The sequence below is a fragment of the Pleurodeles waltl genome, chromosome 6 (genome assembly GCF_031143425.1).
Source record: "Pleurodeles waltl isolate 20211129_DDA chromosome 6, aPleWal1.hap1.20221129, whole genome shotgun sequence".
Classification (NCBI taxonomy): domain Eukaryota; kingdom Metazoa; phylum Chordata; class Amphibia; order Caudata; family Salamandridae; genus Pleurodeles; species Pleurodeles waltl.
Genome location: NC_090445.1, coordinates 1,195,872,330 through 1,195,885,011, shown reverse-complemented (window position 1 = coordinate 1,195,885,011; position 12,682 = coordinate 1,195,872,330). Strand labels below are relative to the sequence as shown.

General features: G+C 41.4%; 1 long non-coding RNA gene across 1 annotated transcript in view; it reads right to left on the bottom strand.

The window, feature by feature from the left end:
* Window positions 1-12,682, bottom strand: part of LOC138300737 (uncharacterized) — a 1,159,497-nt gene that overhangs the window by 146,472 nt on the left and 1,000,343 nt on the right. The window contains exon 4 of the long non-coding RNA XR_011204994.1: window positions 3,581-3,690. This is a non-coding gene — a long non-coding RNA (uncharacterized lncRNA). The remainder of the gene's footprint in view (window positions 1-3,580; window positions 3,691-12,682) is intronic.

The window sequence follows — 12,682 nt, the reverse complement described above, 5'->3', positions numbered from 1 at the left end:
TGACCCCTTATATGTTTTTGCAATGTTTTTTCCCACACCCCAGGCAATGCAAGAAACAAAGCGGTGGGCAAAACTTTTCTGTCAGGTTACGGCCAGCCAATCAGGGCCTTGCTTTTCTTCCGAATCTGCAGAGGATTCGCATTACTATAGATACACATTTTGTTTTCATTAAATAACTAATAAACTGCTGAAGTGATTTAGACCAAAGATATAGCAAGTAAAAAAAGTTTTTTTTCCAATGGAAACTAGGTCCTAACTATACCTGGAGGTATTATATATATATATATATATATATATATATATATATATATACACAAACATATATATATATATATACGTATATGTATGTATATCAGCAAGGATAGCACTGTGCTAATCCTCTGCTTAAAGACTTTGCTGTATAAATGTCAGAAGACTTTGTCATTTTCGAGCACTGTGCTAATCATATGCTTAAAGTTTTTGCTAGAGAAACAGACATTTGAGATGAGCAAATCTAGAGTGTCGCTAGTGTTGTAGGGTGCTCTATACCGTACCTGCCCTCCACCTAAACCTGGGAACTACCGGAGTTCTCTATTCTTTTTTACATAATTTATGCATCAATCTAACTCTAAAAGAGTTTTGTTTGGAGATATATATATATATATATATATATATATATATATATATATATATATATATATATATATATATATGACCATAATTGAGATATATATTAAGCTCCAGTAAAGTATAATTGTGTGCTAAACTGAACTTTGCACTAGTTGGAAAAAGATGGGCTTTGTCTCTTTCCTAAAGATCATAAGTGTTGGGTTGCTTTTATTTTTTTATTTCATGTTGGGGGTTCTGTATAGAAAATCTGGGGATACCCTTTTAATATAAAGTGGACTTGATGGTCATCAAGACTGATACATTTTCTGATATAAGGGACTGAGTCAGCTGCTGCCTGCTAATAGGCTCCTCAAGGTATTGTGCAGACAAGTAAAGCATTTGAAAATTTTGCATAGAATCTTAAAGACCTGTTTCAGACCTGCAACCAGTGACTTCTGTCACTAGATTTATTTTATTTTTTATATACTCAATTTAGTACCCTCTATTCTTCTTTAGTACCCTCTTCTCTTGCTCTTTAGTATCAAGAAGAGTGTAATGCATTTAAAACTCTGGCATAAATTATTTTCTTCAAAGGAAAATAAGTTTAGGATTGCCATGTGTTCTAAATGGCCACTGTGTAAAGCTGGCAGAGGAGACAGAGTGTACAAAAGCGTGATTGTGCACAATGGGGTCTAACCATGGTGAGGAGGTGAAGCTTGACGGAGCACAGTGTTCACAATGGTGAACGTTGGAACTGCTCTTCTAGTAAACAGAGATAGGGCATAGTACATTAGGCACCTTGAAGACTAGAATAAGTTTGAGGTGGTCTTGTTCAAGTTATGAATGTGTGGATATGTTTTAGAGCTTTCAGGGTGCCCAGACTGTTGGGGTCAGGGTGTGAGCCAAGGGTGTTGCATGCCATATACACTTGGAACAGGGCCAATTGGGGATCTGGCAGCGGAAATCCAAGACTGATCAGGGTGGGAGAGGAAAGTGAATATGGTTGCAAGAAGGTGGAGGCATGTCTGGCGAGTAAATGTTGCAAGGTTCATGGTGTTTCAGCTGTTGGCAGTGCTACGTAGGGCCTTGAAGAAACTGGGTAAGAATCCTGACAATATTGGGACTCCCTCTTTCCGGATAGGGGCAGCAAAAGCGGCAGCACGGTTCGGATTTACAGGACTGGTAGGTGGAGGCGTAGGTATTTGTGAGAGATATGTGTGGAAATAAAGAGTGGGGGCATTGGCTTGGTGCTAAAAAGGGGGTTCATGATGCACGCTAATCTTTATTTTCCCTTAATGTGTGTATGCACCCAGGGAGACATAATATGGTGACTTGGATGGTTGGAAATTTCTTTATTCACTGGTCAGCTAAGTATGGGGATCGGCAGATATATGGATGAAACCTGGTATTGCCCAGCAACAGGCATGAGGTGCTCTGGTGGGGGAAGAGTGGCATGAGATGGGGCAATCTGTTGCTGTTTCTGGGGAACCATGGTACCAAAATGGGGCTGTGCGGTTTGTTATACACCTGGGTGAAAATGATTTGGTACAACTATCAGGGCTGACTCTAATGCAATACTTGCCACTTACTTTTACTGAAACAGAAATTGGCAGGGACTTGCCTGGTATGAACTGAATTTGTGCCTCAAAGGAAATGGAGGGGGTGATTAAGCATGCGGCCATTGACATGGCAAGGAGGAAACTCAACTGTGTGAGGAGGGTGTTCTGTTTAGCGAAGAACGTTGAGGTGGTAGCACATGAGGCTATCAAGAAAGAAGAAACAGAGCTTCTTTGTTCAGATGGGGTTCATCTTTCTAACTTGGGCATTGCTTTTTATAAGTTGGATTGGGGTATTTACTAGGAGAGCTGTGGAATGTGAGCATCTGCTACAGAAGAACATCCTCTGTGGTTTTACTAGGTGGCAGTAGTGGGGGGGAGGAGAGTTGGATGCAGGTGGATCCCCCCTCGGAGGAGAGGAAGGGAGCACAGGCATTGGAAGACGGTGTGCTGGATGCCTGGGGCAGGAGAAGGAGGCTTCAATGGAGGATGCTTGGGAAAACGAAGTGCAAAAGAGACTGGGAATGGAAAGAGGCCATTGAGAGAAAGGTGAAAAGAATGAGTGAAGCAAGATGGCTCAAAGGTGAAAGCTTGGGATGATGGGGGAAAGGTGGGGTGAAGAAAGGGATCACGTTTAAAATGTTTTGATGTTATGATGAATGTTGAAGTGTTTTAAATGTTTGCATTATTTCTAATAAATGGCCTTTTACACATTATGGAGTATGGCATGTGATTACCTTACAAGTAAGTTCCTGGGGAAGATGGAGGCACAGCCTAGCCTTCCCCTGGGAAACTTTGTGGAAGTATTGTCAGGCTGGACGGATAGATAGGTTGTGGGTGGAGGTGGGGTTTTTAATATAAGGGTTACAACCTCTTCCTGACTCCTTGCGCACCACCAAGGGGATCTGTGCTGAGTTTGGCCGCCATCCACCTTACAATACCTAAAGGGTTTAGGCTGGTTGGTATGTGTACCGACAGGTTGGCATTGTTGAACAGGTTGCAATGTTTAGGCGGTAGTTTGAGGGGGTGGAGAATCAGATGCAGGCGGATCCACCCCTTTGAGAAGGGGGAGGGAGCACAGGCAAAGGAAGACCGAGTGCAGGGGCTTGGGCAGCAGAAGGAGGTGCCATTGGAGGATGCTTAGGAAAAAGAAGTGAGAAAGAGACTCGGAATGGCAGGAGGTCATTGAGAGATAGGTGAAAAGAATGAGTTAAGCTAGATGGCTTGGGGTGAAAGCTTGCGTTGATGGGAGAGCGATGGGGTGACCAAAAGTATCACATTTAATATGTTTTAATTTTATGATAAACGTTGAAGTGTTTCAAATGTTTGCAGTTCTGTCCTAATGAATGACCTTTCACACATTATGGAAAGTTGTACGTGATCAACTCACGAAATTACATTTATTGTATTGCAGCATTTTTACAGTGCTTTCCTACCTTTTGTTGTAGCCCCAAATCACTTTATCCATTGAAGGTGTACATTCGAATCTTCTGAAAACTTTTCAGTCACAAAAGGTAATATTGTACCTGAGAGTTTCTTCGAAGTCCTAGAAGAAAAGCAAAACAGTAAAAAAAAAAAGCATGTGGACAGCCAATTAATACTACAACATTTACACAGTGTGCTACACAGACCAGAGCTTAAAATGTCTCTTTGTCGAATTGACAGGATAACGGCAGTTTTCAAGAATGCAAAACATTTTCAAATAATGACAAATCACATTTGTATATGTCGGAGGCAACAGTAGCAACATATTTCTTGTTTGCAGAGTGCCAGGGGCAACAACATGCATGTTTCTTGTTCTCAAAACAAATTTGATGCCAGATTCCATGCTTCATTTCTATTCTGGGGTGAACTCATGGCAGGGGACAGAATGTGCTGTTAACACTTGTAGATAAAAATACATTTCAATGCTTTATTTTCGGCCGGGCTCCTTCACCAGTTGATTTAAAATACTGCTTAAATATTTAGAATGCTTTATGCAGTACAAGGATGACTTACACATTTTAATTCTATTTTTAAGATAAGTCTCATGGAAAAAAAGAGAACAGTATTTAGTTGTGAAACATCCATCAAACACATTCCTCCTTCATGTTTTAAACCAGGAATATTAGCTGACATCTCCCTGTTGTAATTAGTGCAGGAATGCCATTATCATTTTTTTTAGGAAAAATGTTTAAAAAAACGTTAGATTAAAAGTTCAGCAAGTGAGGGAGTGACAATTAAAATGCAGGGAGTCTATAGTAAAACTGTTTATGCATGTGTTGATCCAACTGAGCTGTACTCTCCTCATCTCAGAAACTATAAAAATATAAAGCAAACTTTATATTTATTGTACACACATTGCAAACCATACTAACTCTAGGCACAGACAGCAAGTGTAACCTGTTCCCATGCCAATAGTGCTGCTATTATTAAGCCCAGAAGTATGGAAGTGTGGCTGGAATGACTGTATTTAGAAGGTGGAACTTATGTAATTCAAGATATAGCACAGGTGTCTGGAAGATTTCAAGCTACCACTAGATCCCAAACATCTTCAGAGTAGCTCACAGCCTTGAGTTAATTTTTAAATTAGCACAAGGTCATATTTTCCTTTTAAAGTTAAGGAAAAGCTGTGTTTATTTTACATTATTATCATCAGACTGCAGATAGCAGGGCCTGACAATGAGCAGTGCTCATTCAGATTTATGACCCAATCTGGGGATGGGTCACAGAGGTGAACAACTAAAGCACTGAGGTATTTAACTCTTAAATAAAAGTCCTTGTCAACTCAACACTGGAGCTGTGAATTAAATTATGTTTCTGAATGCTTTTAAATGGGGAAAAGATACCTTAATGTTTAACTTTCCATTTTAATTTTCTCCCACTTCAAAGTGTGGCATTGACAAACAGTACACCTCTTGCTCCCAGTGGCCAGTAGACACTGTGCCATAAGTATAACCGAAAAATACAGCCATATTTATATGAGAGAAGTTTAAAGTGCAGAACTTTTTTCTATATTATGAACATTTTTCGGCACTTTAAATATCTTCCATTTAAAAAAAAAAGGATTGTATGTTTGTGTTATACAGGTAACTTTGCCACATGTAGCAAAAGGTATGCCCTGTGCTGCAATTACATATGACACAGGCTTGCAGTCACCCACACAAATACATCCAATTTATACACACAAATGGTTATACACCCAAAGACCACACTCTCACTGACACACATGGCAGCCCTCTCAGAGTGGCCCTATTCAAAGTATTTTATAGAATAAATGGCTGTAATACAAACCTTTATTACTCAAATACTTATATCTATGAGAATCAAAGGAGAGTTTAACCTGTTGTTTTATTTAGATAATCAATTGTATCCTTTTGTTTATAGAACATTGCATAAACTGTGTCCTGAAATCTATCCCTATTCTAACACTCTAGCACTTCAGTCTGGTCAGTAAAAAGGTATCAGTACTCATAAAGAATACAGTAACAGACTTTGATAGAAATAGTCTAGCCAGCCAAAAAGAAAGTCTAAGAATTATAGTCTTGAAAGAAATCAAATTGGTTATTCTCTATGATATGTTCCTCTCATTCGGTAATACAATCTATCAGTTCAACAGCCTTAACTGTTCTCTCTCTCCAGGAACCCTTGCTAGAAATCAGCTCAACTGCAATCGCCCTATTCTCTATTGTATGTGCCTCCTCTCTTCTCATCAACTACCACAGCCTCCTAACTTCTAATTGCTGCTCTTTCCCTAGGACACCTTTATAACATAATTCAGAAAGAAACATTTTAAATACAATGTTTAATTTAATATTCTGTTTCTTCATGTGTCTCATAGTATCTTAATCCAGAGATTGGAGAACGTGGGTATCACAGGCCCTGCACTTCAATGGCTCAAGGCCTTTCTAGATAATAGGAGTTTCCAGATTCTGGCTTAGCCCTTTCTTTCTATTGAGTGCAGAGTCCCAAAGAGCCCCTTGTTGAGTCCAACTCTTTACAATCTATACATTCCCTGTGCTAAAACTGTACAGGTGCACAGCATAAATCTTGTTTCCTATGCTTACGATACTCAGTTGATTCTAGCACTTGCACTTGAAATTAATCATATTTCAACAAACCTGCAGATCTGTCTTAAAGAAGTCACTGATTGGATGTCAGTTAGCAATCTTAAACTTAGCATTGATAACACAGAAGTGCTTATTGTTGGTAATAACATATTTTGCTTGAAAGAACTGGCATGGCCCCAGTGTCTTGGAGAGCGACCGGTTCCATCCATGGCTGTAAAAATCCTGGGCTTCTGATTAGAAAGCAAACTCACTATTGAGACCCAGGCAGAAAAGTTGTCCGTAACCTGCTTTGGGCTGCTTCGCATATTAAGGAAGGTCATTCAAAGGCTGCCTCCCTCATTAAGGAGGATTGTCATACAAGGACTGGTTAACCGACTTGAATACGGGAATTCCTTGTTTTTAGGAAGTCCTCAATACATCCTAAAGCGGCTGTAGGTTGTTCAAAATGCCGCAGTATGAGCACTCTTTAAGATCCCAAAATTTCAATCTGCAGCTCCAGCACTAACAGTCTATGCACAGCCCACTGAGCCATGCAGACAAAAGGCCCCCCATCTGATCCAAACGATGCTGCACCACTATGTTCCTAGGAGACCAATGCGATCCGAGAACTCCTCTCTGCTGTGCATTCCCAAAATAAGGAAAGCAAGGTGTGGTGTGTCTTCCACGCAAACTAAGACAAGTATAGCAAGAAACTTCTTTAAGGAAACAAATAAAACTCACTTGTTTTAGGCCTAATATAGATCTGTGCTTATTTCATAGGTGTTTGCCTCAAGGCCTGAAGGCCTTTCGGGGTAGCTGTGCGCTATATAAGACTTCATAAATGAATAGATGAATTTAGAGGGGGCTGTACACAACATAAAATTACTTACTTTTGAATAACCACAATGTATTTCACATAACTCACATTTTGCTCTAGCTTTGTATTTGATGTCATTCAGAACCATTCAATTCATAGTTATTCCCTGTAACCCATCTATTTTTCTATATATTCATCCAGCAGTATCGATAACCAGTTCACTTAAAGCTCCAGTGCAGAGGCAGGTTAGTTGGCAGTATAACAAATTAGTTAAACAGTCATTGTAAACATTTAAATTTAAGAAATAAATAATTTAAAATGCTTTACTGACTCACAAAAATAACCACACTCAAAGCTGTTTCATCTGGGAACCAAGATGTTTTCTGTATTTCTCTACCAACAAACCTCTCATTGGATACTGCTAAGAGACCTCCTTTGTGTAGAGATTGCTCTATCAGTCAGTCAAAAAGGCTTTATTAGGCTACTAAAAACCATAAAAGCACACAGTAGATATATATACAGCACACAATAAAAAACTTACATTCTTACAATACAATGTCAAACTATAAGTAAGATCAAATAGGATACATATGAAAAGAGCAAATACAAATTCATACTCTTATTTCATGTAACAAAGACAACATTTAATCCAGGCAAATTTCTTTCTGATCCTGTGTGCCCCTATCAGGAAGCTTGTGACATTAAAACAAATAAAAGGGCTGAGTCGCATTTGCAAGTACACCAGAGCTGGCCTTACTTTCTCAAACTGAAGCTCCCTAATTAGAGGCAAAATATGCTGACTCCGCAGACCTCTATAGTGCCCACAAAAGAATATAAAATGCAGTGTCTTGAGGGGAAAAATCATCACACAAACAGGGCTCACTCTCTCTTCCACCTTGTGTTCCTCCTGAGGAGTCGCAAGGGACGATGTAAGAGATCAAATCTAAGGCCCTCGTTTTGACCCTGGCGCCAGGGTTAATGTGGCGGTATCAGCGCCAACAGGCTGGCGGTGTATACTGCCATAACTCCACTCATACTGCCATGGTGATATGAACCGCTGGGCTGGAGATGTGCATCTCCGCCCCAGCAGTCCACACATGACTGCCAGCGGTATTATAAGCTGGCCTACCGCCATGCTTTCCGTGGCAGTAGCACCGCCACGAAAACCATGGCGGTAGGACTACCGGTGACAGGGAATTCCTTCCCTGTCACCGGTAGAAGGCTCTCCCACCCCCCCAGCAATCACCTAACCCCCCCATCCTCCACCCCCCCAGAATCACAGCGCCCTCCCAACTCCCCAAACCCCAGCCCCTAGAATCACAGTACGCCCACAACTCCCTAACCCACACCTGCAACCCTCCCTACAATCAAGCACCACCCACATGCACCATGCATACACCCATGCACCACCAGTTCCAAACATGCATTCACTCATCCAGACACGCATTCACTCACACATACTTACACGCATTTATTCACACATACTTACATGCATACACACTGACATGCAGACACGCACACACATGCATACAACCACGCATACACCACAACACTCACAGACGCATACACACACGCACACACACATACACAACATCCCCACCTCCCAACCCCCCATTGGACGCCCGACTTACCTTGTCCGGCAAGGAGGTCGTCTGGCAGGGGACGGGAAGGGGCACTGCTATCGCCACCAGCAGGACACCGCCAGGTCATTTGTATGGTCAAAATACGTCTGGCGGCATCCTACTAGTGGGGCGGTGCAGGTGGGAGCACCGCCCAGGCACCTCGTCCGCCAGCCTGGCTATTGCCGGATTTCCACCCTAAATGTGGTAGAAATCCAGCATTATCCATATTGTGGCGGGCGGAAGACTGCCAGCACTGGCGGTCTTCTGGTGTCCATGGCTTTGGCGGTTTCACTTTGAGACTGCTAAAGTCATAATGAGGGCCTAAATCTTGTTAACAGGGATGGATGCTGGGACAAAATAACAGAAATCAAGTAGGGCTCGATCAAGAGGACAGTTTTCAATAAAAGATGAGATCAAACAGTAGGTTTAAAAAGTTCCTGCACCTCCCTTTCCGAGCCCATCACACCAGTGAAATGCTTTTAGCCCAGATCAAAGCCCTCTTTGTTATACCCTGTGGACACTCAAATAAATCAGGAAACCCCACTTTCCGTGATAGTTCTTTGATATATTTAATCCATCTAATATATAATGCCCCCTCCAAAGCCAAAAAATCTAAAATGGTTCCTCGAGTGAGGACCAACACCAGGGCAGACCATACCCTATTCCACCTAACTAGAGATGCAAGTGCTATTTGATCACTAATGTACCCCCAACTCTTAGTGTATTACATAGGAGGGTGTTGGCTGTGGAACAGCCAAATATCTTCTTAAAAATGTATTTTCTACAATCTGGATGGGCCTTGTATCCTCCATGCTCCACATACACAACCATGACAGGCCATTGTAATACATTTAGGGACATATTTACAAAACGCCACCATAACATCATTTTTTTAAGCTAAGGCAGCGCTAACCAGTCTCCTACCCTGCGCCATACTTACAAAAGTGGAGGAATACAAGCAGTGCTCCACCTTGTAACTCCTTGGGCCACATTATACCTGCACCAGGTATAACATATGCAAGGGAGTGTTTCCCCACAGGGAGGCTAAAAAATAATGGCTCATTGAAATGTACAAGATTTCACTGCACCATTCTAGTGTCATTTTATAACAACTGCTCAGGGTAGGCTTTAAAGTGATGCTAGTGCATTAGCCTATGGACCTCCCTGTGCTTTGCTGAACTAGTTCCAAAAAGCTTCCAAAGGGCCTCATGAACCTTTCTCACCAAAGAGAACCCCGAGATAGGAGAATGTTGGAACCCTAACCATGCTTTCCTTCCCCCAAACATTTTTTGTGGGCTTCCTGGTGCCCACAATCATATTATGTGGTTTGAGATAACTGCCTTATTGAGGCAGAAAGGCCATTATGTAAATCACACAAAAAGCACTAAATTGTGATCCACTTCAAGATCACTCAGCATTCTCCACAATTTTCCTCTATTTACACGATCAAACATTGAGGTAAGATCCATGAAGGTCATATGGAATAAACCTTTCTTTACCACTGTATATTTACCAATTAATAACTGGAGGTTCAGACATTGGTCTAGAGTGCCTTTGCCCACCTGAACTCAAATTGTACTCCAAAACTCATGTTGTTTTCCTCAGACCATTCTACTAACCTAGATAAAATGACTTTCCCAATGACCTTCATGGTCGTATCAATAAGGGAAATAGTGGGGTAGCCCTTTGGGTCCGACCTTGACCCATTTTTAAAAACAGGAACGATAATAGCTTTAATCCAAGAGTATGGGCCCCCATTGCTGCACGCAACACTGCCAACCACAGCTATAATTTTTGCCCAAAGGTGTAGTTCGGTTTTGAACAAACCAGCGGGTATCCCATCAGGACTCGAAGCCTTCCCATTAGGCACAGTTGCAATTGCATCAATTACCTCCACTTCAGTTAAACCAAGGGTATAGTCCCCACCCATGCTGTCCCCTATGCAATCCATGTCTCTTCTGCTAGACTTACAAACATACTCTGAAAATGCAATACCCAAACGTTTGGGGCTATAACACAGTCTAAAGGTTCATTACTTGTATCCTTAAAAAAAGGTCTATTAAGCACCTTCTGTAACATTGCGCTATTAGACATAGTACTCGCCTGCAGAAGATCATCCAGGCTCTCTTGTTCATCTCTGATTTCCTTGCCAACAAGGCTTGCTTATATATCCTTCTCTGCTTTGCAATCTCCCTCTATCTCTGGGGGATCTGGTTCAGTGCCTTCATAAGGTCCTAATGGGCTCGCGAACAAGTTTGATCAAACCATCTAGCCCCCTTAATAAACCTCTTCCCAACCACCTTATTGACTGCTATAGCAACTTGCCTGCAAACTCGCTAAAAGATATTTGAAACCTTCTGGTCTGGCTGTTCCATATCCAGACAAGTTTTAAAATCCAATTCACAAGAGCAATGTAAATTACTGACAAATTGTTCTGGAATAATTTTATCCCATTTAGTACGTCACCCCTGATCTTTACAACCTAACCCCCTACCTACTCCTCCCACACATGGTCTAATTACGTCCCCTACATCCTAATCTAGTGCACAAACTAGGGGGTTGTGATTGCTGAACTGGCTTCTCCTGATCTCAAAATGTTTAACCTTATAGTACTCTGTAGCTTAAATCAAAATATAGTCAATTGGTGGTATAGCAGTCCCTCCCTGTAAAAGAGGAAGTGCAGACCTCCTCCCTCTCATTTTCAAGGCACAACAGGTGACAGTCTGCAAGGATTGCCTCTAATAACTTCTCCTGTATAGATTATTCAAAATGGACAGACCCAAGTTGCTCAATAAAATGGGCCATCACTATTTACATACTCCATTTGGCGGATATGCACATTAAAATCACCAAGGACAAGTACTGATTAAGGGGAAGGCTGTCCCTCAGACAAAACTTTGAGAAAATTGTTCAAATAAAGCAAATGATCATTAGTCGTTGATCGAATAAGAGAATTATAAAAGTTAATAACAACTAAGTTAGGTGCAGTCTTAAAATTTAATTTTACAACTAACAAGTTCTCAGAATCAGGATCATTCATACTCGAAGAATAGGGGATATGCAACGATACAAGAGTAAGTAACACCTCCTACATGTGCTATGGTTGGAGGCTGAAGCGGCTCAAAAATAGGAGGAGAATCCTTCAAAAAAATGAGTTCTCCACCTCCCAGGTCTCCTGGAGGGCTACAATCTGGTACCCTCCAATAAAATGTCCCCACCTTTCATCATCCTTCTTATTTTTGAGCAGGTTATGTTCCAAGAAGTTTTTTTTATCCGATCTCCATGATTTATGTCATTTACCGGCTGCTCATGAGTTATTTCCACTGCACACTGGACTTCTGTCTGTTTCAAACCATCACTGTTTAAATTTAGTCAATCAATAGTGTCCAAACTCTCCAATGTTGAAACTTGTTTTGTAAGAGAATCGATCTCAACCTAGGCTGAACACTTGTCCCGGCCTCCAATGAACTGTCTGCTCTACACCTCCCATTGCTCATACGGGGTCTATTGACAGAATAAAAATAGTCAAGGGAGAGAATTCTAAACCCAGGGCAACTCCCTTACGCTCATACCTGTTCTGTAAAACATTCCTAACCAGTCCTTGGTGCCTAATATTTAAGACAATACAGTCTCCTTCAATGGCTTTTTCCCTTGACCCCATCCAACCCACTCTTCTAGCCATTATTATATATGGTTATGATTTTGGCCCTGTCCGATAAAGTTGTCACACCAATGTCATGCCTTAAGCAATAATTATGGGGTGGATTTAACCTCTACTTCTTTTAATGGCATAACTCCCCCTCTGCCCCCGAAAAATGACAACCAAGGATAAAAACTCAGATGGGAGTTGTAACTTCGCTGACAACCAACTATCTTATGCTTTTCAACAGATCCTGCAGAGTGGATGACCGATGAGCCATCTGAGCCTGAGAGCTCATTTCTCCTGAAAACTGTGAGTTACAGGGTAAAGACGTGTGATCTGCCACGGGAGCCACACTCTGTGGTTCCACACCAGTTTGAGCACAAGTTACCTTTCTACCTCTCCCTAACAAATTAACAAATAGCAGGCAA